This window comes from Anser cygnoides, chromosome 9, assembly GCF_040182565.1.
Source record: "Anser cygnoides isolate HZ-2024a breed goose chromosome 9, Taihu_goose_T2T_genome, whole genome shotgun sequence".
In the NCBI taxonomy this organism is placed as follows: Eukaryota; Metazoa; Chordata; class Aves; order Anseriformes; family Anatidae; genus Anser; species Anser cygnoides.
Window position 1 is genome coordinate 23,949,306 of NC_089881.1, and position 25,753 is coordinate 23,975,058.

At 39.5% G+C, this 25,753-nt stretch overlaps 1 long non-coding RNA gene across 2 annotated transcripts in view; it reads right to left on the bottom strand.

Annotated features, from left to right (window-relative positions):
- The window catches only part of LOC106031957 (uncharacterized), a 52,766-nt gene that overhangs the window by 14,804 nt on the left and 12,209 nt on the right, over positions 1-25,753 (bottom strand). The window contains exons 2-3 of one of the 2 annotated variants that reach the window (XR_010833578.1): positions 2,072-2,240; positions 643-1,517 (exon numbers count right to left, since the gene is read on the bottom strand). This is a non-coding gene — a long non-coding RNA (uncharacterized lncRNA). Of the gene's footprint in view, positions 1-642; positions 1,518-2,071; positions 2,241-25,753 lie in introns of those variants that run through there. The other variant, XR_010833577.1, reaches the window with a different exon arrangement.

The window sequence follows — 25,753 nt, forward strand, 5'->3', positions numbered from 1 at the left end:
TTCCTTTCTCTGCCGTTGGGTCTGCAGCATTGTTGATCGATCTGGGCGTGCTGTCCACCTTGCAAAAATTGCTTCATCGCAGCAATGCCTTCCGAGGTCCCTGCGCTGCTGCTCCTGGCCGGCCCCCGCCACCCACGTTTCTAAATCAGAGTCAGAAAGTCAGTGGATGTGTAGGAACGGGCCTTTGTGGGAACATCTGTGTGACAGAAATTATGGGATCCTATTTACCCGGATTGTTATAGGATTGAGATATGCATAATCTGGGTGCATAAAAATTCTTCACAGAGATACTTCGGGAGCTAAACAGACAAGGAAACCTCGTAGCTGTCCCTGAAAGGGATGTGCATGGCAGACAGCAAATAGGCTGGCCCTGAGCTTAAAAAAAACCTGTCTCTGAAGTCCCAGCAAGGGGAAGAAGGGAAAAGCCTTGCGCAGCAAAGTGCCCCAGAAAGGGGTGGGAGCCGACAGCAAGGACCTCTAAAAGACTGGCCCGGCACCCAGAGCAGCCCAGCAGACAGAACAGGCAACAAGGGGTTGAGCTGAGCATATTTTTTTACTGCAAAAATAGTGCAGGAGCTTTCCTCATGCTCCAGTTAAAACTCTGTACATCACAGAGCTCTCAAGTGAAAGTAGTTACGAGTGCAGTATTGCTTTTTCATTTACCCTTTTAAAATAATCATCAATGGCCTAAATGTACTCTCCAGACACGTTTTTAATCCTGTTAGAGGTTTTATTTGTTTGTTTGGTTGGTTTTTTACATATAGAACAGCTGATCCTTTCAGCTTAGCCCTTGGTGGATGGGATACCATGTGCTCTTTGGGGTGGGACATTTGGGGACCTCATCAGCATCCTGAGCAGCCATGACCCACTTCGGCATGTAGTTTTTCTTTATTTCCTACAGAATGCTATTCAGTAGCTATTTTATTACTCTGGATATTAAATGCCTATGGTTCACAGAAAACAATAACCTCCCTAAATAGTTAACTCAAACCAAGTTTTTACATCTAAACGATTTTATTACTAGCATGCATTAGCTGTAACAGATTTCTCTTCAAAGAAAAATACAAAGCTCAGTTTCAATATGCATTTAGCCAAATTATCAAGCCCATATTGTCCTGCACGTAACATTAATAAGTAAATTATACAAGAGACAGTAAAAATTAATCATTTTTACTTCCATCGGAATGCTAGATAATATGTGATAGATAGCTCCCTGTGGCGTACGGCTGAGAATGACATTATTTAATGACCTTTGCATCTGTAGAGTTAAGATCATGCAGGGTAATTTAAATTTATAATATGTTATGCTTCTTTCATTGTTCTAAAGTTATAAAAATTGATCTGTCGGGGATCACGCAGCTCATGCCTGCAACTGTCATTCCCATTCCCAAAGATGTCCCTGTGCTTCGCAGGCAGACCCACTGCAAGAAGGCAGGAGCCATTCCTCTTGCTACACTTGGTACATCCAGGTCACCGTTATTTTTAGTATCAACCTTTCCAGCCCTTGGTATATTTCACTGTAAAATAAAATTTATTTAGTATGTTATTAGCCATGATATGTTGTCTTCCCATTATGCTCTCTTGGGATTTTTTCCACACCATTTCGATGTACCCTAAAGAAATTCTTCTTGATTCCACGTTATATACAATTATCCTGCTCATTATTTCCTGCCTCACTGTGCTGTTCCTAGTTGCAGAGGTACCAAACCACATCGGTCTGGAGAAGATGCCCACCAGTCCCAGGCCCATGGGCGCCCCTCCCTCAGCTACCAGCTGCCTTCTTACAGCTTCACCACACTGGGATTCTCTCACATCTCCCTCCCAGTTTCCCAGTTTGATGCAGGAAAGGGACTGAGTGGGAATTAAAAAAACAAACAAAAAAAAACACAGCTAAGAGTCTCTCAGGATTTTTTATGAAAACACACAAAGAAATAACATAGAAACAGGAGCGAACGGCTGGACCAGTTCAAACTGAACATGCACACAGTCCGGTGTCCTCCAACATTGCCCACAGCCAATATTTAGAGAACACAAGAAAAGGGCAAGAACACAACAGTAGTTCCAAGAATACCTTCCAGGATGACTTCCCAGCCTGCAGCTATTTGTGGTTCAAGGATTTCCTCAAACTGAGGAGGAATCTTTCTATGTGACAGATTTTTTTCCTCCGAGGATTTTCTTCAGTGGATTTTTTTTTCCAGTCACTTTTTGAAACCGTGCAGATTTTTAGCCTATCTTGCACCCTGTAAGATGGACACAACACCTTATGTTAACAAAACAGTGAAGGCACATCACGTCATTAAAGGTTGAATGTGTAATTTTGTTTCTCAGGCCTTATAGAATCAATTAATATATATATATATGCATATATTTATTACTAATAACTAAGTAACAACAGCTAGATTTCTCTATGCTATCTTTTAAGAGACCTCTGGTCTTCTTCACATATCCTTTGCTTGGATAGCAAAGGACAGCAAGAACTCTCTGACTGTTGGAGCTTCTCTCCTTGGTTTCCAAACCATCAGCAGGGATTTGGGTCAACGTGGTCAGATTGCACACGTAAACACATCAGGAACTAAAATTTGATCTGAAATTTGAAAAAGTTGAAAGATAACTCAGTAAGTCACCATCACTCAGTGTTAATTACCTTAAAACAGAGATACAGGAGAAATGTAGAGACAAATATACACTCAATTATAAACACTTTTCAAGATTCATAGCACAGAAAACCTTTGCATTTTATCTATCTCATTAATCTCCAAAAATATTTTAGCTAGGCTCAGCTTTTTATTTCAAGTGCTATACCTTCTATATCTTAACTGTTTATTAGATAGCTTATAAAATAATGTTAAAAATTCCAAAGTTAAAAAAATGTGAAAAACAGCACAGTTTCTACATGAGGACAGCAATCCTCCTCACGCAACTACATCTTAGGCCTCAGAATCATTGCTGCAAAAAATGATAATTTTGAATATATGTAGGAGAGCTGTATATCAGGATTCTTTTCATTCAGAAAAGAGCAAACTACATTTTAGTCCAAACATAGTTGGACTATTATTCCGTACGTATTTGGAGCACAGACAACAGCTCGGATGGTGCCAGTTCTGATATTGTTCAGATAGGTGAGGCAGAGCTTGCGCTATATAGCTATTGGGAATTTAAACTTGTTTTCCTCTGTCAAGTGGAGAGGTTTGAGATATTCTTGAAGACAATAATTTTTCTAAAATGACTCATTACATTCCTGAGTGCTGACTGTCAGTTAATTATTCAGGAAGACAGCTGAAGTACATAAACCTAAAACAGCTTAACGTAGCCCCATGAAATTCTTCTGCAAGAAAAATTGTGCAACAACATAGATTTATATTTTATATACTTGTGCTGAGCTTGTAAACAACTAAGACAGAGAACATGTTTTCCAGTGCTTCCATACACACATACTATAACCTGTCATGACATTTGTAAAGCTCTATAAAAATCCCTCCCCACGCACAGAAGATTGCCAGCTTCATCCCTGCATTCGCACTTCCTCTGCAACACACCTTGTTCCTGAAAATGCATCAGAAATCTGGGGAAAAGACATCACTGAGGATTTCCAATGTCAGTCTCCAAGCAAGTAACAAAGCATATGTTAAGGTCAAATCTCTCTCATTTTTAAAATTTGCAGTTTTTCATAAACATATCAGTAAGAAAATTGCATTCAGTATGGAGGTGCAAAACCTATGTATAAAATAGTTCAACAAGGCAATAGTTCAACAAGTTGTCATCTGATACTGACAACTGGTATCAGATGTTGAGGAAACGATTGAATAAAAAGCGTCAGTAGGTTATTTGCTCATGTTTTATGCTCTCTCTATATTTTATATATATATGCACACACACCTTTGACACTATTTAATCTATTATAAAACAAATACACATCTTTAAAAAGTTTATATAAAAAAACTGGAATAATTGTTACCTAGCCCTCATGATCTCAGCAGTGTACGTGACTGAAAAAAAAAAAAAAGAGCTAACATTTGAATACATTTTAATATTTTTTGGTCAGATGAAACAATATAAAATATAATTCTGCTTCAAGAAACTTTCTTAAATGGCCTGGTAGATGCAGAACAAGTTTGTTATAACTCTCCCCTCCCCCCCTCAAAAACAAAACAAAACAAAAAACTACACCAAAATGTCAAAGAAAATAAAAGGATTGGAAATCCCAATAAAAGGCATTGGAAAAAAAGGTGGGAAGAGGCATCTTCAAAGACTTTTGCAAAGGCAGATATAGTTTGACTAAACATTAGCAATCAAGGAATAAAAAAAGGGGGAAAAGTTACATCCAGACTCTGGAAAAAAAAAAATATATATATATATATATGTCTTTCAAGCAGTTATTTCTTTGTCCTCATCACAATAATTAAAATGAAGTCATTAAAAAAAATGACAGTGGTAACCTTTTAATATATTGCTATGAGGATTTAACCATTAATTTCAGAGTATTTCCAATTAGAAGTCGGATTAATTTTTAATCATAATTTAATGCAATTTCACATTACAAAAGCAGTTCTTTCCTTTTATAGCCTGAGCAGCCTCGTGGTGAAATCTGTGTACGCCGCCACCAAACGCTTCAACCCTGTGATGCGCTGTGGCTATTTCTCTTCCTGTTACTGTAAATGGGAGCATTTTCCTGGTATTCTCCATATGACTAAATGAATGAAATTGCTCATATGGCCTTCATGGAGTGAAGTATGGCTAATTAGTTATTTGTGCTCTCACATAAATGATCTTGAGGAGGCAATAATTGCACTGAATATGCATTAACTTCAAGAAAGACCCTGAAAATTGGCTAGAGAAGTAATGGATTAGATAGCAAATATTTCATTTTAAAACTTCCTCTGAGTTAATACATGCATTAGTCATTGCTGTGATCACACGGGACCAGTGTGGTGAGCTGTTGTCACTGTACCCTACTCAAACATCACATGCCATTAACAGAAAGTTCCTTGATGCTTAGATTTCTGTTTTCCTTAGTCAATCAAATACCGGCACACTTTTTTTTTCCCCTTTCTGAAGTTAATTATGTTTTTAAATCTTGAAATGCTTTCACCTTCTGAACAGAAATATTTATTTTAGAATCATTTTCTCCTCAATGTCCAATTAGCCTTTTCGCAAATAAATAATCCACAGGGTTAGATTGTAGCCGATGTTAACAGGAGGATTCAGAGGAAGAAGAAAGGACTCCCCCCCCCTTCCCCTTTCCCACATTTGGCCAACCAAACCCAGCTGGCAGCCAGTGGAACAGGGGATCGGGCAGAGGCCTCTTTCCCCAAATATTTTCTCGCCTGGGGTTTCTCAGTCTTCTGGTGGCTCACTTTCCAAAGTAAAGCGGCAAATGCCAAAGCAGAGTTCAGGTGGGCATCCCATTTAACTCATGTGATTAAGCCACCACTAATTTTTCCAGCCATGCCTGCCTAACATCCTCTAGCGATAAATAACTTACCCTTCAATATTAAGTATAGGACATTATATATGCATAGTTTCATACACATCCCACAGCAATCTGGTTTTGATAGATAGAATATATATTTAGCTCTTATCTTGTGGAGTGACTTTTAATGACATTTAGAAGTGCTAAGGTACTTTGAGGATTAGGCTGCTTATTAGTCCCAATGTTCCCTATAAGTGGTTGTTCAGATATTAAACATTCCCTCTGTCAGGGTACATAAACAGTGAGCTCATTTGATACGATGCAAGTTTTCCACATAATTCTGTTTTGCTGAGTTTATTCTCATTACCTTTATACATTTATCTGCATACGAACCTTCATGGTATAGTAATTATTTACTTCATCTTCTCTTTAGTAAGTGCTGAGTCTTAAGAAGCTGCCTCAATTTTTGCTCAGACCATCCCTGTTTCTTGTGAATAAAGGCAATGTCTGCTCTCTTTTTTATTGGGGATAACTTATGGCACTTTTAATGTGGCTCCTTGGGCAGTCTCTTGTCACCTTCGGACAGAAAAGGACAAAAGTCCTTCTGCAAGCAGCAGACATAACCTCTGAAATTCAGAAAAGAGATTTCACAGAGTGGTGGATGGGTGAGTGGAGTAGATAACCCCCATGGTCATTCCTGCTCCCACCCGTACGCACAACAAGTGGTATAGTTACCTGTGCTTTGAGTTCCTCCAGCAGAGCATGAGATTAAGGAGATGGATCTTGAAGTCCTCCATGCCCTCAGGTTGAGGATGAAGACAGCAGAGCTGCCATTACGCTGGGGTTTCCCATGATTTCACAACGAGGACTAGTTTTTAAAATAAAACTTTACATAACTTCCCAGAGTATTTGCCTAAAGAAAAAAAAATCCCTGTCCTTTCTTGACTTATCCCACCTCTCTTAAAAGCCAACAAATCCACCCATACAGCCCACCATGGATCATGTCCAAGGGGACCACCACCTCCCTAAGCATCACGTGGATGCTTCTGCTGCTTCATTCTTCAGGATCTGCTCTCTCAAACAAGTTGATGGATATCCCACTGTCACAGAGATCCCACTCATCATAATTGGCCGTAAAGTCAGCTTTTAATTTTGTGCAGAGAAGTTCAGTCAGACTGCAGAATACTGAAGTCTAAACATAGAAATTGATAATGGGAAGTTTGGGTGTGGGGAAGCCAATTGTTTTCCTCTTGTGAGTTGATTTAATGTTATATTTCAAAGTATAAACACAATAGTTCCAGCACTCTTTCTTCTAGAGGAAATGCATGCAGCTTCAGATAACAAGATAATGCAGAGAGGATTCATTTCCTACAAGCTGTCTTGGTATTGTTTATTGAGCTAAATAAATGTGAGGGATGTGCAATACATAATCATAAAACATCTTTCTGTGGCAAGAGGAGCTCGATTCTACATGATAACTGATAATGGCTTTTTGTTCTGGTTTTAGAACAAGAATTAGAGCAATCAGTGATATGAAAAACAGGACAAAAAACAACTCAGAACTGATTCTGCATTTAGTCATACATAAGCTTCCCCATAAGTTTCACAAGGCAGGCTGTGACAGGGTGTACAGACATATCTCAGAGGTGTTTCATTAGATGAAATCAGTATTTCTTGATTTGGATATGCTTACAGAGTCATAGCTGATGATTTACTTTTAATTGTTCCTCACGCAAGCCAGTCTTCCCTCTGCCTACCAATAGTTAAGGTGCCTATACAATTAATTATCCATTTACAAATATTACAGTCTCTGCTGTAACCACCCTGTGTCCTCAGTATATCCTAAAGCACTATCTGTTCGATTGCCAGACTAGGTTTCCAGCTTCAGAGTGTAGTTTCAGATCTTTAATTTTCTACCAATTTAACCATATTGAAGATGGCCAATTTCATCCAGATGATGCTAGCTGCCTTTTCTCAATGACTTAAAAGTAATAAGGAAGTCTGACCTTCGTATTTCAAGTGGGGAAAAAAAAAAATCCACACCAGTCCTTGCTCTAATGAGCAGCAATTCTATGATTGCACAAGACAACAGCGGTATCTCAAAGCTTTTGTGGCTGCCAAGCAGAGTGAGGCTGCTTTAACAAGGAGCTGAAACACCTGCTGAAGCACAAGGCTAGAGAAGTACTCGAGCTGCAGCTTGTTGTTCAAAACCAACCATTAAAACCATGGTTTCTTGGCAAAAGATAACTGAAGAAATATCTCTTGGAGTATGCCAGTCAAAGGAAACGCATCCCCTTTCCACAGAGACAGATTTAATTAGAAATTCATGCCTACAGGTGAGGCTTGCATAGCAGTGAATAGCGTTACATAGCTGTAGCTCTCCTGTTAATCATATAGCGTGGCTGCATTTGCATACAAGCAAACGTGGACACACCGGAGAGCTCAGGAAAGGACCTGCTGGAAAATTCCAGTATGGACTAGGTCCAGGTCCCAAGATATCCCTTGCTTTAGAGGCTTGTAAAGCAAGACTTTCTCTACTCTCCTCCACCTCCCTTCCTGCTACCTGCATGACCCTCGAGCTGGGGCAGACATGGAGGATAAAGCAGGATTTGGTACTGGCAACACATCTGGACTGGATTATGATTTGTCTGAAAGCACCAAGGCGCAATTCCCAACTCGGCTCAGAAACAAGGCAAGAATTTCACAGCTTGTGTGTGGAGCTGGGAGCTGTCAAGCTCCATCTCAGGCTGGGCCGTACCAGAAAGGGTCTGCTAATATACGAACAGACTATGTCGCTGCTCAGTGGGAGCGACTAGTAATTTGCAATGAAAATAGAATTCAGTTTAATAAAAACATTTCTGATTTCCCTTGAAATTCACCTTCTACCTCAGTTACACGGAGTGCTCTAATTTAAAAAGGCTCTATAGAGTAAAGGGCATTTTCATTTTTTCTTATGTGGACACAGAACTGTGCAGTCCAGGCAAGGAAACACCTCTACTGAAAATAAAATTCCTGTGGAGTCAAATAATCCAAATATTCATGCAATTTAAAAAAAAAAAAAGACTTAATGTTTTAAAACTCTGCAGTGCTGTAGATCTTCAGTCTTATGCAGTAAAAGTAGGAACAATTTGCAGGCCAGCAATCTTGCTGCAAACCTGTAATGACTAAATCGTGATTGATAATATCAATTTGTGAGCAGAACTGCCACCACAATGTCCCATAGCAACAAGAGGCATTCTGCACAGGATTTCCCTCTTGTGCAGTGATTACAGTAATAATGATGAAATTGTTTTGAAAGGATTTCTAAGAGTCTGGTATTCCAGCTGAGTCTGGAGCCTGAAGGAAATAAAAGCTACTTTCAAACTTCTAATTCTGTGCGTAAGTTGGGACACAGTCAAAAATTAGCCCAAAATGTTTTAATGCACTTAAGACATGCAAAACCTGAATGGTAAATTTTCACCTTTCATAGGTGGCTCATTACCACTTCAGTCACTTGGCAGCAAATTGCCGAGGTCAATAGTGTGCTTCAGTGCCTACTCAGAAGGCAGGGCACAAACTGAAATCAGCAGTAGTATTTTGCTGGGCTTACGCATATCTGTAGAACATGTCTAGCCAATACCATAATTTCATCCACAAAAGTGGTATAATATTAAGAGATTTTATTTAACACGGATGATAAAAGGTCATTTATGAGGACAGGATAAAATAGTAATGTGCTACGAATTTACAAGTGAGCCTCACTTTTTTCTTTATGCATATACACACACTTACACACTTCCTTATTAGCTTACCAGGGAAATAAGCACGCTAAAGTTTGTGTTGAAAAGGAAGGTCATGCTTCACTGTACAGCAAAAGCTACATAAACTGTCATCAAGAAAAAAAATCCAGAATGGGTGCAACTGAAAATGGGATTTTACAGTTGCTGTGTAACAACAATCTTCTACATTTTTGCTCCATTTCCTGGAGAAGGCATTACAAATCCTACAGCATACCTGAGACACAATTGTCTGTTTGTTCCATGAGTGTCAATAATTATTCTGATTGTTCTGGATTGGAGTAGGGCTTGCCCTATATCAGGGCACAGGAGAACATGGAAAAGGAGAGGTTTCTTCTTTCTTCCGTCTGATTACCAGCTGTGGGAGTGACTGTGAGGAAAGAACCTCCCTGGACAATACAAATATACTTGCTTTACACAGACTCATAGCTCAAGCAGAGCCCTGTTTGCTTGAACTGGCTCCCAAAGTCATAGCAGAGATCCTCATTGTACCATGTTGTGACAGAGGCGCTGGCAATGCCCCAGTAACAACCCGATTGAGATGCCATTAGGGACAGCAATAGCTAATCATTTTAGTCCCTCATCTATTTCCTGAAGTTTAACTTCTCTTTAATCTTTAATTATTTACCATAGCTTTGAAGAATAAAACAAGGAAAAACGGAACCATTGAAGCTGCCGTGCTATCTGCCAAGCTGAACCACTGCAGCAAACACGATCGATGCGATACAGCCCTAGTCAAATCACCACGAGGAGCGACTCGTCCCTCAGGAGAGCTCCTCTCCTCTGCTGCTGGAGTTTAAATACAGTAATCTTTTAGAAGTTACTTTACTACCCCTACAAAATGCCTTACCTTTCAGCCTGGCCCCTGATCATCTGCAATTAACATATGTTAAAGTTCCACACTTTGGGAGCAAACCAGGAAAGGTGGCCTACTCGTATGAAGGTTTGGCTGACAGTGGCTTAGAAATTTGCAAATATGACAAAGTACAATCAAGGAATGTGAATGAAGAAGCCATCTGCAGATACAGTCAGGCTCTTTGCAACAGGCATTGGATAAGCATAAATAAAACCCACTGGTCAAAATTTAGTATCTTCACATTTACATAGAATAAGTATATCAAGAAAAGTGCAATAATTACTGACAAAGAAAGTGCCCAACAACAAGAAAGTAATATTTGCCTAGAAGTGAACTACTAGCAGATGAGTTCAGTGGTCTCAGATCATGAAATTTGTTTGCTTTCTAATGTTTCTGTAGAACTTGAGCTAAAACAAATATATTTTGTCACAACAGACATTAATGGGTAAGCAAATAGTACTATCTGGAAGGTTTGGGACTGATTTCTTATTTAAAAACGATAAAATTGATCTGAAATTAATTTGGTGTAAAGCTGGATCTTTACACCTCGGTAGCAGGAAGGAATGAAAGGAAGAAAAATAGCAGTCAGTAGCATAATCCATTTTGGATGTGTTCTGTTCTGCCCTTGCAGAAAGATCACTTAAAAAAATACGTAACCACAGAATTTTCACTGTATTGGGTATTATTATCAGTAAATCAGACCATATTTGAGTATGCGGATTGAACTACTGAACCATTTCATACATGATATGGGACCTTGTGGTATGAAAGCAAACAATTCAACTTTGTATAAGACCATTTTATTACTCTTCATTCTTTAAAGTAATACATAAAAAGCATAAAAGGGTGGGGTTTTATCTTTTTGTTTTTGTATAGCTACATGTAAACAATTTTAGCATTGAAATGCACTTTTTAATATTTTTGGATTTTCTGAAGTTGCCAAGAATCATTGGAAAATGCCAACAAATTCAGAGATCTATTTCAAACATCTTTCCTAAAAAATAATAGCTGACCTACCCCTCCAGAAGCAGTTGGATTTTGGTATTCTGGTACAGGATGGTTTTGATTTGCTAAACTGTTTTACTGCATATACTGTCAAGTAGGGATACTTTTAAACTGTCATTTCTAAATGTTTTAGCTCTGTTTATTCAGAGGTGTTTAACAAAGTGTACTTTCTGAGATCCTTTAGAGCTTATACAGATGAGAATCTGCTCTCCTAAAGAAAAAATAAATAGATATCAGAACTTCTCTTAGAAACTGAAGTGTTCAAAATTAACCTTTTGTTCAAGAAGAAAAAGGTCATCAAAATGACTAGATTGAAGCTAGCTTCTTGCTAACAAAAGGGAACGAGGAGGACACTTGCTCTCTATTGAGCGAGCAGCTCTCCTTCCCAAAAGAACACAAAGTCAACCTTGGCAGAGCAGTGACTGTCCCCCTCTTGTAGCCAGAGACATTAAAAAAAAAAAAAGGCTACAGTGAGATTTAGTCCCATCTCACTTCAGTGACTCCTGCTGTAAATATAATCAACACTTAAACCTTGTCAGTAGAGTTGGGGGGGGTGGGGGCGTGGAAAAGTAGATGTTAGACATTCAGAAGTTATCCGCATCTTCAGCAAGACCAGATGCTGTGGTGTAAAATGTGATCATGTTTAAGCCCTACAAAGGGTTACATATACACAAACACTGAGTCCTCAGTCAGGGTTTTTAATATCTTCCAACATTTCTTCTGCTTCCTGATACTTCTCTACCTGCATTATTAGTGTTACTCTGCATATTACCTGCTCTAAGTCCAAGTCATTTTGTTCTCATATAATTTTATAAAGCTTAGGTAAGACTTTGAAAGACGCGTATACATGTCTTTCAGTATATTTTTCAGATGCTGAGCTCTCTAATCAGTTGGTCTAAAAAGGCCAGGAGTAGCAGCAGTAACACAATCTACATTGCTTAGTTGCAGACATAAAATACAAATACATTCATTTCAAAGTTTTGTACCATTAAATATTTGCTCTTTCAAGATAATCTTATTTTTATTGCAACTATAATTTTTCATGGAAACATGGCTTTGTGACACATAACATATTTAGTTAACTTCAGGTCATTTTTTTCAGTTCATTTCACTTAGTAGTAAAAATCTCATGGCCAAATCTACCTATCGATTGATGTACATGAGATTCCTCTTTAAGTCAATAACAGCCCTTAGCAAGAATCAGTGACTCTTTGCTGTTATTTATACATAAAGAGTTTTATTGAACTAAATTGGTGTTCACAGTTTAGCGTTTCACAATTTATCTTATTTATTTATTTTAAAGGATTGTCTTCTCAACTCCATTGGAATCTCAGAATCTACTGCGAACTAAATCAAACCAGAAGCTTACAGGTCAATGATAATCATAATCCAGTGTTTACTGCTTTGTTTATGGATCTCACCATTTTACAAGCAAAATTTCTTATATATGCTTAAATTAGTTTTCGGTGGCATAGCAACAACCAATATGCAAGTAATAACAGGACTGCGTTAAAGGGAGCACTGAATTTATGATCTCCCCAGTAGAAATCCATCAATTTTGATTGGGTTCCAGGCGCAGTTTCTAATATCATTTCACACTATGCTGCACAGTTTCTCACCAAGTTTGTAAATTGCCTCATAAGACAATGTAATACTGAAAGAAATAAACAGAGCTAAATCATTGAATAGATTATTTATTCATTACTAAAGAATGTGTTTTGATTGGCAAAAATATGACTAAAAGCAAGTGTCCCCTACTTTGTTTCTCAGACTAATTCTGAATCTTTTTTAGTATATTGTTATTACTATCACAAAGTCCTCGAATTACAACTGTAAAAAGAATAGCAGGATTGGAAGAGGCATGCCTGTATATTATTGTCCTATAAAATCCTTCAGTCTGGGGATAATTCCTCTGCTTCTCCCTGCCTAGATGACAGTGATCCACAAGACAGAGATTTGATTTTAGACTATGTCCAATTTCACCTATTCCTGATTAAAAACAGTCGTTGCAATGAATAATCATGATCTATGATAAAAAACCTGCAAATGGTACGAAATATTTTCTATAACAGATATAACCGTATAACAGATCTAAGTGTGATCTTGTGGATTTCACAGGAGGCTGAGAAACCTCAACCTCTATCTGAAACCTGCTGCAGATTGCATGTGTAGTACTGTAAAGTACTTGTAAAGACTCAGGGAGACTGAAAAGGAGAAAAACGCGGACATTTAGGGCTCCATCATGGATGGTGCCAGCCAAGATCCCAGTCCTGCTCTGGCCATCCTTTCGATTTTATCAAATTGGCTTCTCAGAGCTTCACTCTTGGCCACTACCTGCTGAGTAATTGAGCTGCTGAAGTTCAGAGGTACCTGCTGAGCTCCTGGTGCCTGTTAAGACTAGAGCACTTGTAAGAACATGCAGAAATAGGTATGGAAGTGTCTGGAGGAAATTTTAAAAGAAGACCTAAAACATTTCTGAGCTGCAGGCATTTCTCACATTTCTGGAGGCTCAGGTGAAAAGCAGGCATCCTGAAGATGTGGCTGGGAGTGACTGCAGTAAGTTTTGTTAAAAATCCCCCCCCAACCCATTTTCCATCTTGAAAAGTTTTAACCACAATTTTACGACATTGTTAAAAGACTTCAAACAAACCTTCACAACACTGTAAATGCCTCTAAATCTATGCCCAGAACAACTCTGCTCTCACCAGCTGCTAGGGATCTAAATTTTGTCATGAGTGTTTTGGTCTCACAAACTACCCGCTCTTAAATCCTATCTGGGCTAGCAGTAAGTGTAATAATTTTAAAAAGGGTGCTAAAAACTTAATGATGAAAAAACTGCCCTCAGGGAAGCTTCTGACCTACTCCTGTCAGTTAATGCTTAGTGATCCCAACAATTAGTTTGAATCCTGAAAAAAATGAGGATTTCTCTTATACATTCTGATTTTCTGTAATAAATCTTGATCTTCTCATTATCTACATGAGTATCATACAATCCTTTTTTTTTTTTTTAATCTTTTTAAGCTTTTGTTCTTAAAGTTATCTAGTGGAAAAAAGCTCCAAAGGTTCATAGTGCATTGTGTAACCATTTCCCTTTATTCATTCAAAGTGTGTTACCTTTGCGTTAAGCTACATGTTCCCATTTGAAAGCATAAATAGAAACATCTGATAAACCTTCCTTACACTGTTAGTTATGTCTTAGGACTCTGCCACTTTTTTTTTTTTAATCCAAACCATGCTGATCCCAATCTTTCTTCACAGACAATATTCTTTAAGTGCCAGTTATCATTTTTGCTATAAGGTCTTCCTGAAATGCCGAGAACTAAGTAAATTAAAATTATTAAATACTGTACGTGAAGAATGTTGAGTAAATTACTGCATGTTATAGCTCTAACAACTTCTATAAAGTTAGCATCGTATTTTGGAAGGCAGTCACAAGCAAAATAAGCATCATGCTCATCGAGCCACCCAGATCAAGACCTTCCTCCCCAACCCGCAATGACTATCATTTTTTCTTCTGTACATTGAAATGGAGCCTGTTACCTGTTCAGATCACCCAACAGGGGGTGCCTGGGCACAGGTTACTGCTGGGTTTCAGTTTAAACTGAAAAAAAATGACAGTGCTTAAAATGATCAGCCCTCAAACAGCATAGCTGAGCTGCAGAAGAGGAAAGCACTACATCAGTTTACCACAGTGGAAGAAAAGCTTGATAATTCAAGCAATTGTGTTATTGCATTTCATATAATTAAAATGCAAAGTGGTTGACTTACAAATAATATATGCATTAAATTTATAGCACAGAAAAAATGTTCAATAAAATACATTACCTCCATGTTTGCCCTTTAGTAATAGAACAATCAATGTGATTTTACCATCTTAAGTTATGATGTTAAAGAAAATTATTCCATATTATTATTCATAAATGGGCTGAAAGCCTTGCTCCTTCCATTCTGAATTTGCTTCATGGCAATATCATTCCTGTGGTGATAGATCACTTGCCATTGCTGTTCTAATAATGTGCTATCGGAAAAAGAAACAGGCTGAAAATGATGTGTCCAAGAGTGAGTGCACTGCAAAATGGATCCAGGAGCACACTGCAGCAGGATGAGCACACTGACACATTGAGGGGACTGTTGACCACTACAACCTCCTATTTTCTAGGCTTCGTGGTTTTGCTATTTTAAAGAAAAAGCCAGTCCAGACAGAGAGGAAACCTACAGTACTTCAGCAAAAGAACAATGTACGTGGTAAGACCTAACACCCAATATCAGTTTCCTCCTGAGTAATGGGAACACGACAAGGTAAAGATCGGACAAAAATTGTTTTACGCAAGTTCCTTCTGCTGCTTTACAGCCTGCCCTAGCACAGGTCCTTCTGCTGCTGTTCTTTCTCAGAAAACTTTTACCTTTTAATGGGAAACAGTCTTTCTTCTTACTAATGGGGAAGTAACTCATTAAGTCTGGAAACCAGATGAATTCAGGTGTTTCAGCAGATGCATACGCTGCACTTTTCAAGCCCTGTGCTCATTTCAGTGTGGCTGTCCCTGCTGATGGAGCACACCCAGGGGGCTGTGCCACCAGCCTGTGAGTGGCCAGAGGCAGAAAGTGACCTCACACTCCTTAAAACTTTAAAATGTTTAAGGGACACAGAAAAAGAGGGGAAAAAAATGATTTATGCCTGGTATATGAAACTGTCTGAACCTGCAAGCCAACATGGATGTGCTGTTCAACCTGTCCCTGGAGGTGTGCAGCTTCCTGAAAGAAAATTTTAAGGTTCCTGAGAAATTTTGCTTTCTGCTCCTCTCATGAATTGCCACAAGAGAAGGACTACAAGTGCTGCTGCCAGGACATGGGGCTAGGAAGACACAGGAGCAGTCGCTGCTCCACTCAGCCCCAAGCACAACACCAAGCTCCGTGTTCTCCACAGCCCATCGAGGCTCCTGCCTGCAGATATGGCTGCTGGGGGTCTTGCTGCAAGGCACCTAACCCCACTCTTGTCCCTGGAAGTTACAGATTCACCCTCAGTTCAGGGCAGGGACTGTCATGAGGCAGACAGAAAAACTGCCAAGTGCCTTTGGGATATACAGTTATATTGCATAAAAGTACCCCTACTTACTTCATACAAGAACAACAACAACAAAGTATTTTTAAGACTAATTCCTTGTCTAAAATGAACACATCCAACAAATTAAGTGTGATTAGGCGTATATATTCTCAGTGGAAGTCTGTCCAAGACAGCACACGGGCTGTTCCCCGTTGGCTAGAGGTGTGTTTCACTGCCTCTGCTGGGGTGAGGCCCAGCGGCTCTTGCAGCGACCGGTCAGATGCACCTTGTGAAACAGAGAGACACCCACACACCATCTGTTCTGTCCACCAAGGTGTTCCCGTGGCATCACAAAAACAAACATTTTATAGCTTGGGTTGTCAGAGTACAAACTGCAGACTTTTGAAGAAATTGAGAGCGTCTCCTTGTCAGATTCGCCTTGGGTAAGCAGCTGTAACTAAAGGATGAAGATACCCAAAACCCACCCGCACTAACTTACCTTCTCAGGCCTGAGATCCATTCTGAATGTAATAATTTGCCTTAATTGGCTTGTTAAAGTCATACTGTGCTTCAGTACCTGGAGGGTATAAACCCAAAGGGACAAACAGCAACACAAGGGGTTTTGTGCTGCCCGAGAGATTATTTAAGCATTAGTAATTGATGGCCTGAGAGAAGAGAGGCTGCACCTCCCGATTTCACACAGCCGTGTTTTCTTTCCGAGACGGAAGAGTCAGAAATTACGTTTGGAGCCCCCAGGGAAGGTGGTATGTTTTTCCCCCGATTCTTTCACTCCAGCTACTCGCACTGTGTATCATTTCAGCTCCACTGACCCCAAGTCCTACAGCACATATTACTCCTTATGAAAGAGTTTTAAAATATGAAATAAGTGAGTTATATGCCAAGAACATCCTCGGCTTCTGAATTTGCAGCAAGCAGCATCATGCCGTTTCATGTCAGATGCCCTCAGCAGAGATCTTGGATTCACTGGTGCAGAACCCTCCACTAAATATGAGGTTAAAATTAATGTATTGATTCAATTCTTTTGTAGGCTTTTAAAAGTTCAGACTTTCCATACTTATTCCTTCTCTGTAGTGTAGAGATGCATTCTCTTCATACCCAGTTTTGACGCTTTTTGACTAGTTCGTGCTTTAAGAACTGTGGTCAATATTAAATTAAGTGAAACGTTGCCATACACTTCTAATGCTCAAGAAATTGATATATTTGATAAGTCAACGCATCAGATATTTCAGCTAATGTATGAACTGATATCCTCACATTTTCAGAGCAAAACTTCTCCGAATATTTGAAGAATAATATTCTCAGATGACCTGGAAAAATGTGCTCATCTCTGGCCATTTAGCTGTTCAGTGTAAATGACATGTACGCTGTTGCCTTGCTAAAGCAAACAGGGAGCACGTGAAAGTTATCTAAACATGGCTAACAGACCAGAAGGACTATCTAGTAGTACTGTAAACAGTAAACATACTTCTAAAATATTATAAAATGGGTTTTTAAAAAGGAAAAATAAGGATACTGGTTTAACATTTTTACCTGGTCACCTTTACTCAGTCATTCATTTGAATTTCTTCAAAATGTCTCAACCATTTTTTAGGTCCTGAAAGGAGTCACATGGAACAACAGTAACTTGTATTTCAAATATTTAGTTCTCCTATTCGATTTTGTTGAATGATATATTTGAAAGGACACAAAGAAGAGGCCCAAGTTAAGTCTTTCTTCTTCCAGAGTTTGAAAGAATAGCAATTTAGAGCATTAGAAACTGAGAACCTGGGTAAATTACTACAGCATAAGTACAGATATATCTCAGGTATATATTTTAGACTAAATAGTGGTTGCTGCAGAAATTAACTGGTAGAACAAGAAGCAGCAAAGTCCTTTACAGACCTGCTTGTGATTTAATGTGTAAGTCATGGAGCCCAAAGGCCACATCACTACGGTTAACAGTTCATCCCTGAACTAGATCAAATCACATGTTCTTTTTAAAACCCAGTTAATATTTTGTGAATGGGTGGGGGAAAGAAAAGAAAAAAAATTAAACAGGAGTATTTAAAGAGTTAAAATTTTAGAGATTTTAGTTCAGAGGAAAACAGCTTTTAAAGAAGCCAACTCTAGCCACTTGAAAGTTAAGAATAGCACTGTCTTGGAAAAGGTAGTGCCTAACAAATGCTGAAATAAGCAGCACTGTATTTCTATTTCTTGTTAAGATTATAGCTCAGGCAGTTTTCATTGCTCCTTCACAGTGCTCACAGTAAATCTTGGCAAATAGCCTGTATATTGCACAGCATAGACTGTACCAGAGCTGGTAATTACCCCTTCACATACCGCAGACTAAAGTTTTGAGAAGTATTAATTTAATATAACAGTGTTCCACTGAAGGCCATATATTCCTAGGAAATAGCACGATAAAAGGGACAGAATTTTGTTTAGCCAATATTTTCTTTTAACAAATCAAAACAGAAAGCACACGTTGTTGATTAGTTGGTGAGATTGGTTTGTTAAATCCTCTTTCACCGAGTACAGAAGTACAGACAGCTACATTAATTTCTCCTGAAGCAAAAATAAATAAGATAAAGCTTTTGTCTGGCTTAACCGTTATTACAAAGTAAAGTCTATTCCTTATATACATTTGCTCAATGACCGTCATAGGCAGCACACCAGGTCCTCAGCCAAATCAAGCATGTCTGGCACCCATCAATGCAAGTGAACACTTCTGTGTCAATAATGCAGAATATGCACCCCAAAAATCTTCCTAATGTTCCAAATAAGTAACACCTGGGATAAACACAACCTCCCCAAGGTTTTTTCAATATCCCACTTGCAGTGGGGGCAGGATAAACACGGCACTTTGATCAGCCCTGGCTGATACACAGAGCCCGCGAGCTTTCTGCTCTAAGGGGGTCTTGTCCTGCCCGGCTCCCACTCTCCTGGTGGCAGACTGGGCACACAAGAAGCAGCCCCACACCCAGCACATTTTAGCTGTGCCTCTTTCCTTTGTCCTGTGCTAAGGAGGCGTGCTTTGGGTGAGATAATTGGGACATCTTTATGCTGCTCCTGCAGCATGAGTCAGAAAAAAGAAAAGGATGAACACATTTCCTTTCTAGCTATGCAATCTCAAAGCAGCAGAGATTCAGGGCCTTATGCCTTGGCAAGGAAGAAACACACATTTTATTGCTGAAGAAAATTCCTCAGGAATCAAACATGGCATCTGACTTGTCAGATAATTACTTGCTGTCTGTGCCAGCCCCATATTCAGCACTGTTGTTATGCTCTTGCTTACTTAGAGGCAAAAGTTTCACTGTGAAGTTGCTTAAACCTTGCTATAGGAATTAAACATCAGTGGGTCTGACAAGGGAAGAGAACAAATTAAATGCCTTAGAAAGGGGAAGGATTAGACTTTCCAAAGTCTATTTGGAGAAAGAACTTGGAAGGCAATTTATGTATTAAAACAGACTTCTAACATCAGGGCTCTAATGCACGCACCTTATAAAAAAAATATTTTTCAACTAAAATGAAAGCCAACTTTTGTCTTTAAAAAAGCTGTATTTGTGAGTTATTTATACTCACTTTAGCAGAATTTGAAAAGCATAAGTTGCAGACTCTACCTTTTCTTTCGATTCCCCACAAGCTGTACTGAGCCAAGCATTGTCCTGGCACAAAACTTACCTCTTACAAGGGTCAAGCAGAAATAAGATTTCCTCTCTAGGTTCCCACAGTTGGATGTGTTGAAGAAGGGGGGGGAAACAGACCTGACCCACAAATATTTTGTTTCATCATTCATAACACAGTGCGTATTTTAAGGTAGATGTAAGAAAAGGACCAAAGCTGTAGCACTACCAGGAAAGGAAAGACCAAACCCCCTTCCCTTCCTGTTGTTATAAAGCTCAGCAGCTACAGCCCCTGGATGTTTTCCCTCCCCTAACCCTTTCCAGCTGCCCGGGGTGGAGCCCATTTGCTCTCTTAAGACATTAACTAAAACCCCTTGAGCTGAGGGGACAGGAGGAGCAGCCTAAAAACCGTGAGGATAGAGTCTGACCAGCTGGCTTCTACATTTCCAAAGCATCAAAACATAACCGTCTTGGAGCCTCGCATCCTTGGCAAAGTGCTGCTTTCACCAGTGCCAGTAACCCCAGGTTTCCATCCGTTATGTCGAAAGCCCAGGGTAGGAAAAGCAACGACCTGCAGACAGATTTGACTTTTGCATAGGATTCAACATGACAAGCAACAAACGCCTAGCACTCGCAGCCCAAAAACTGTAAAAGCCAATTGTTTTCTTTGCCACAGCCAGCACAACACACTTCCCCTTTAATTAAGTTCTTAGACCTAGCCTGGTTTCACATCAGAAAAGTGATGTTTGCAAACGGAGCAAATGGATCAGCTGGCATCGCGCGGTGCGGCACGCTGTGGGCTGAGCTCCAGCTTGGCAACGGGCCCCAGGATTCCCACGTCCCCCGGTCGCACATTCAGCTGCAGAAATGCTGATTTAAGCACAGGGAAAAATAAAGGGTACCGCTTCCTTCCCAAATGGATTATTTCAGCAAGTTCAGTGAAGGTTTGTTGAAGTTGGGCATGGCAGGAGAACTCATGTCAAGAGAGCATATGCAGAGTCCCATCTGCTCCTTCCAGGATAAATGACAATAAAGAGAGTATGAACTTCAGTTTTGTTTTATATGTTCCATTTTATTTAAAGTCGACAGTTTTCAAAGTTTTCTGAGCTGCGGGCTCCTCACATAGCTCACAAGAGTTTCAGTTGCTAGGCCTTGGCGATATCAGTTATGTATATACTAAATCTCATTAAAACCAAATGGATTAGCACCACCTACTTTGGGGTGCTTCCATTTGCAGCACCTCGCTAAGCCTTTCAGCCAGGCTTGATTTTCAGAAATACGAAGCACACATTTTTTTTTTAAAAACCAGCTTAGCGTTGAGGTGCTTCAGCTTGGGCATGTAAAAGGAAAGAGCCATTGAAAATCACCAGGTGCTTCAGAAAACAGAGGGCGGAGGGGTTTATGATGGAGGTTTTGCATTTGTAAGTTTTTTTATTATTATTATTTTTAATTCTCAGCCTTTGTAAGGATTTTGAGCAGAGTCAAAGGAGATAAACTAAATGAAAAAACACGTCACGCAGACACATGGCTTTGTACTGGGTGCCATTTGTATTTACTATGGGATCTTTGCTTAGGAATGTAGACTATTTTAGGGGCAGTGACCAGTTTCTGAAGAAGTTTAAATTAAGATACTGGATTACTGAGTTTTGTGACATTACATGCATTAATCATGAATTTGATTACACTTTATGAAATTTGCTAGCACCACTTGTACACAGCATTAGCTGACCTAAAAGTACCCGTTTGCTGAAATCTCTGCACTCAGGCTGTCTAATGAGATCACTCATATTCCCTTAGCAGCTGTACTACTCGTGGGGCTCTGTAGAGTTTCAACAAATGAAGGTATGGGGATCTTTTCCATGCAGCCCTTCCACTGAAGTGGGAGACCATCTTTCTTCTACTGGAAACACTACTTTTAATTTCCTAAGTAATGTACCTTAAATACTGCATTATATTTTTAAACACAGTAAATATTATAAATATAAAAGCAGCCACAGTCACCAGCTGTCTTGCTTTGAAAAGCATTATTATTTTTTTAAGAGAGAAACATACAATTAGATAAAAATCACAATCTCTCTGTATTATAAACATCACTGAAAAATAGAAAATAATGGATATGACTTTTTTTTAAAAACAAAATAAAAAGATTTCTTTCAACAATATTCAGACACCTCCTTGGAGAAACCACAATGTGGCCTCTATTCTTTCACTTTTGTTGCCAGTTGTGTTGACATTAATACAGTGGTGGATGCAAAAGTGTGCAGGTGCATGTGTGCATACAGTAGACAGTGCAGTCATGCTTTTAAAGAGTTGTTCCTGTGCAGAAGCATTCATTTAACCCCAGAGTTTAACAGGTTCCACAAGGGCTGCAAAGCACTGAAGCGACCAAACAAGTTTGTGTGACACAGTAGCTTCTTGCACATTAATTTCATTTTATATCAGTAAAAGCAATAATATATCTAAAGTATAGTGTGGAAGTTTGAAACAGATAATTTTCCATGCAGAGCGCATTGGTTTGCTCTTCAACAATTTGCTGAGTTAATCTACCGGAGACTGTTTTGTTGTAGCACATAAAACCTGACTGAATATTGTTTTTTCAGTCCAGGTGAGAGGTGCTGGGTTTCAGGGGGTGATGGGGCTCCAGCAGCAGCCTGGGATGGACGCATAGGACTGAGGGTCCCAGGGCTGCTCCAGGGGAGGATGGAGGTCAGAGCACCCCAGCAAGGCAAGAAGCTGGAGGCTGCCTGAGGCTTTTTTAAACTGGGAAAATTAGATGAACAACATCTTGACATCTTCAGACATCAGGTACATATCACGTTCAACATCTTGACATCTTCAGCGGTCAAGTACACGGCCTGTTCTGCTGTGTTTTCCCAGAAGCTGATCACAGCAGTGGTATTTACAGCTTTACAAACTGAGGATGCCTTTTGGTGTTTTGCTGGCAACTACTTGCATTCCCTATTACATTTCATATCTTATCCTATCACTTTTACCTTTCTTCCAGCATCACTTCTTTTCCCTGCCCATTTAAGAGAGCAGGTGGTACTTTCTGAACTTCACAATCTTCTCGATGTGGTGAGTGCAAAGTCATTTCTCTACTGATATTAAAAAGCAGCAACAGTGGTTGACCCTGATTCTGCACTGTGTTGCACCACTTTTTGAAAGCCGAGGCTCTAAGTGTGTGACAAATTGTTTCTGTCCTGTTTGGGAAGCAAAACAGGTAACAGAAATAGCTCTCTACAAACCTAAGCTATATATAATTGCCAACCAATGTACAAAGCCATACATATTTTATGTGCTGCTGATCTACAATTAGTAATTAACATTCATTCATTTATTGCATTTCTCTCTTTTCTACTGTATTCTCATTTACCTGTATTGTGTTGTCTACATCCTTTCTGAAATATCACTTTTGTTTACCTAAAACTTAAAATCTATTGAACAAATACACTCATCTCCATGTTATAGCTCTCTTATCAGTTCTTAATTGCTGCCTTTTTATCATTCTATTTTTCCTGTGCTATTTTCCATGTAATTACCTCCACATTTGTACTTAATTCTTCCACTTGCTACAAGCATCAGAGCAGCAGGTCTGGTCTGCTCCCAGAGTCAGAGCAGGGGGCCTCAGCTCACAGCTGCATTACTCCAACACCTTTTGGGAACTTTGGGCCCATATGGAAAGAAAAATCTCAAGTTTAAAAAAAGAGTACATGTATTTTACTTGACTGCAGGAAACTATCAGCAATTTTTAGAAAACATTATTTGAGTGTAATACAATTTGCTCTTTAACTTTCTGTGAATGCAGGCAAACGGATGTTTGTGTGGCAGCAGCACCAGGCTGATGCGATGCAGCCAGAGGTGATGGGCAGGAACCAGGGGACACAGCCAGCAATTTTGGGCATCATTCCACAAAAAAAAAAAAAAACACTCCCTGGGTCTCCATTTGCTGATATACTTCCGCACAGCCAAAAACCAAAACCAAGAGGAGATTGCCACCGTGCTTCACCCTTCCAAGCAGCACGGTTCACCTGTGGTCTGTTACGCCCACCTCCTGCTCGAGGCAGGGACAGTCACTGCATCCCACCAGGCTGCTCAGGGCTTTAGCCAGCCCCATCTTGAAGACCTCCCGGGATGCAGATGGCACACTTAGATTTATTGTACTGACTCGCCAATACAGTTATCAGCGTTTAACCTTCACTGCTCTCACAATCGTCGTTCTCCAGGCAGGACGTTTCTAACAGGAGCTTCATTGTCATTCTCCATCGGTATTACAATAAACAGCCCTCCCTAATCAGCATTCCCTCGGTGCCAAGCCCAAAGGCAATCTGCTGGAGAAGATGTGATGAAACCAGAAGAGATCAATACCAAAAAGTTTTCACAAACTCAATCTGGCAAGGTTAGCGTGGATAATATTGATAGATAAAGATCTAACTCTATCACACATGACAACGGGACGAAAATAAGAGTGTGCAGTGATGTGCTACTTAAAGTTGTACCACTGTGGACTTAGAAAATGTATGGGAAACTGTTGTATTTTCCCTAATAACAATAACATCAATAAAGATTAAAATGTACTATGGGTAGTACTGATTTTAAGGATAAACTATAAAATTATGAAATACCTACTGTACTTTTAAAACACATTTAAGTAACTCCAAGAGTTAGTTCAATTTGCTTTATGAGCTGTGAATTGAATAGCAAATACAGATGAATTATAAACACATTTTTCGGTATAACGAAAATAAAATTTCTCAGATAACCTTTGAAATCTTAGGAATTTCTATTAAATCCGTACATCTTCCCTTACTTGTGGGATTTCTATAAAAGAATTAATTTTTAATACAGAAAGACTGAGGACTTTATTGTGCTAGTCACTATAATAATGTTGCCCTGCCATGTTCACATCAGGGATATAAAAATCAAATCATCGTGAACGGGAAAGGGTGAGGAGAAACAGCCCTGAGGATGCAGTTTCCTTAATATCTCTTCCTCTTTTACAAGTCTATATAAGATACTATTTCTGATTGATTTCCACCGATATTAGCAAGTTATGGTTTTATTTGTTTTTAATGTCATATTTCAATGATATAGGAGAACAAGAAGGAAATTAGAGAAAGCTAATGATCACCACTACCTTTTCTTGATAGCACTGAGAAATTGCTCATCTGGCACAAACCTGTGCCTGCAGTCTGCACCTCCAAGGAGACCATGTTAAGTCTCTGAAACCTAGCCACAGTCTGCAGAAATAGGATATATATATATATTTGAAGGCAAATGAATGGTCCAAAGTGCTTCCATTTGCTTATTTATTGTTTATTTGATAACATCATAGATTTTTAAGTTCCTTTTATTCAGTGAATAAAGAAATCCCTGAGAATATTCTGGCAGAAATGTCACAGCAACTTGAAGAAGGCAGCACAGTACCTACAGATTGCGTGGCACATGTCTTCTAATGCAATACGTCCAGGCGACAGAGCTGGCAAAGGTGTGACTGCTGAAACATCTTGCACCAGCAGGCAGGCTGTGCAAACCCTTGCAGTGCGCTGCTGTGATGCCAAACGACACATGCACCCGCACGGGTGTCTGTCTCAGGGGTCTGCCAGCTTTCAGGAATGTAGAGCAACTTTAACCTTAACCAGCCTTGGGGTAATTCAGGGAAAGCTGCTTCAAGTGTTGCAAAATGAAATTGGAGAGGGTAAAACGGTCTTCTTCAAAGCCCTTGGAGACTGCGGATGAAGAGCTGTAAAGAGTGGTTGCTGGAGAGAACTAAGGACACTGTGTGTGTGCAAGTACAAAATACTCGGCAAGCAGATCACCTGCCTTCCTTCCCTTGCAATAACGCTGCGGGACACCGTGATTCCCCAGCACTCAGGTTGTGTGAAAGGGAGAAGCTGACCTCCCAAATCAAGGGTAAATTCGTGCTGTGCACGTATATTCATATACAGCGAGGGCAAGTCCTGGTTTCTCATATCAGAGTTCAGGAAAATACTAGTAAAGGTTGTGCATCAACTTAGGATTTTATTTTATTTTTTGTGACCGTGA